The sequence below is a fragment of the Panulirus ornatus genome, chromosome 2, assembly GCF_036320965.1.
Source record: "Panulirus ornatus isolate Po-2019 chromosome 2, ASM3632096v1, whole genome shotgun sequence".
NCBI classification, from domain to species: Eukaryota; Metazoa; Arthropoda; class Malacostraca; order Decapoda; family Palinuridae; genus Panulirus; species Panulirus ornatus.
In genome coordinates, this window is record NC_092225.1 from 97,014,424 (window position 1) to 97,016,923 (window position 2,500).

Sequence of the window (2,500 nt, forward strand, 5' to 3'; positions counted from 1 at the left end):
TCGACTCCCGTCAACCCACAGCCACGTAACGGGCTGACGAACCGCAGCCGCGGGCAGTGAGTGTAGGCGTGCGGCGACCAGGGGGGGGAAACTCGCTGAGGAGGAGCGTGGTGGTGGCCACACTGTCTGACTGACTGACTGACACCTCCGTTGACGGAGTGAGGAGGAGGGAAGGCCTCACACACGCCTGGCTGACCAGCGGTGCAACAGTCAGTCCGGTACCGTCGCCAGCCTTGAGGCGCTGCTGGAAATGTGAACATGTTCAAAACTTTTAACCTTCCACAAGACCCGGCTCGATGCGTTTCCCCTTGGGGGAGGAGGAGGAGATGGTGGGGATGTGGGGGGGAAAATTGATACGGTCTCCCAAGTTCACTGGTGAAAGTCGTCCGTACACACTGTGGCTGGGTACATCGGCCAGGGTGTGGTGGGAGAGGGGGTGTGTTTATGCCGTCAATGCCGTAGCATTTCAGGTGTATATCTTGTACTTGTTTTGTTTTGAAGAAGGGTAGGGTAGAGGTTAGCGTTCGTGACCGTGACGCAATTCACGGGCCCCCGCCCAGGGTCGAGCCCGCATAGGTTCGAATCCCGGTTGCAGAAGTCGGTCCACAGTCAACCCAGCTGTTCATCCACCCCCAAGGGGTTTGGCCGATAAAATGGTTACCTGGCTCAGGCTTGGGTATATATATATATATATATATATATATATATATATATATATATATATATATATATATATATACTATCCCTGGGGATAGGGGAGAAAGAATACTTCCCACGTATTCCCTGCGTGTCGTAGAAGGCGACTAAAAGGGAAGGAAGTGGGTGGCTGGAAATCCTCCCCTCTTTTTTTTTTTTTTTTCAAAAGAAGGAACAGAGAAGGGGGCCAGGTGAGGATATTCCCTCAAGGGTCCAGCCCTCTGTTATTAACGCTACCTCGCTAACGCGGGAAATGGCGAATAGTAGTATGATATATATATATATATATATATATATATATATATATATATATATATATATATATATATATATAGTGCATATGAACGTGCACTTCCATAGAACATACAAACCTGCAACAGCCAGGATCGAACCCGGGACCCAGCACAAAGCTATGTAGATCACCATTCAGCACTAGGGTACCACCTTTAAAAGCTGGGTGGTACGACCTTTGACCTGACCGATGAGGTTGACGTCATAGGTCAGCCCCTTAAACTCTTCAGACAACCGTGCAGTCCCCCCCCCCTCCTCTGTATCGAAGCAGCACTTCCAGACGTGCGAAATTCTCCTGTATTGATGATAATATTTCGTTCGATGTGATCCTCGTGTTTTACTGATGTGCTGTGTTGACCATCTGCTCTGTGTGTGTGTGTGTGTGTGTGTGTGTGTGTGTGTGTGTGTGTCTAAGTGTGTGTGTGTGTGTGTGTGTGTGTGTCTAAGTGTGTGTGTGTGTGTGTGTGTGTGTGTGTGTGTTAAAGAGGCTTAGGGTTCATAATTTCCCTGGTACTGGAAGTGGTGCAGCCTTGGGAGTTTCAGGAGCTACTGCAAAGGGGTCTACCAAATGGCGTCCTAGCTTCGTCTCTTCTATGTATATCAACTGACTGTTATATTTCTCTCTTGTGTCTCCCCTGATGATGTGATTATTGCACGAAAGTGCACTTGGGAGCTTATCGTGTTTCATTTTCCCCGTGGACTCATGGGAATATATATATATATATATATATATATATATATATATATATATATATATATATATATATATATATATATATATATATAATTCTTGTATGCTGATAACTTGTGTTCACAAGATAATTCTCCGTTTTATTTGTACTGAATTATCATTTCTCTCTTATTGCAGGTGAGTGGCAGAGAGGGACGTATTGGTACATCCATGGCGTAGTCTGCACGGGCCTGCTAGTGTTCCTGTGGGTAAGAACTCGGTTGACATTAAACTTATTTATCATCCCAGAAATAACATAGACGTCCATGTTTTTATTTTTGGGTCGTCTAGATTTATTTGGGGGGGACGTGATGGTAGAATCGCAAGCGGTGAATCAACTGTGGACCAGAATAGGCGTGAGGAGGGGGAAGGGGTAAGTCAGCTGGTGGTGGATGGGTTGGTGTGGGAGTTTGGCACGGCTGTTCTGGCTGTGTATCGTTTACCAGCTCTTGAGTGTACAGTACAGCGCCCCCCGGGCCACACCAAGAGTCCAACGTGGCTCTTGAGTGTACAGTACAATGCCTCGGGCCACACCAGGTGTCCAACGTGGCTCTTGAGTGTACAATACAGCGTCCCCCGGGCCACACCAAGTGTCCAACGAGGCTCTTGAGTGTACAGTACAGCGCCCCCCCCCGGGCCACACCAGGTGTCCAACGTGGCTCTTGAGTGTACAGTACAGCGTCCCCCCCGGGCCACACCAAGTGTCCAACGTGGCTCTTGAGTGTACAGTACAGCGCCCCCCCGGGCCACACCAAGTGTCCAACGTGGCTCTTGAGTGTACAG

The 2,500-nt window shown here is 48.4% G+C and overlaps 1 protein-coding gene across 7 annotated transcripts in view; it reads left to right on the forward strand.

Moving 5' to 3' along the window:
- Positions 1-2,500, forward strand: part of LOC139758701 (myeloid leukemia factor 2-like) — a 196,247-nt gene that overhangs the window by 78,360 nt on the left and 115,387 nt on the right. The window contains exon 1 of one of the 7 annotated variants that reach the window (XM_071680393.1): positions 1,908-1,926. The exons of the other annotated variants lie outside the window; for them this stretch is intronic. The gene's annotated coding sequence lies outside the window, so the exon portion shown is untranslated. Of the gene's footprint in view, positions 1-1,907; positions 1,927-2,500 lie in introns of those variants that run through there. 7 annotated transcript variants of the gene reach the window in all.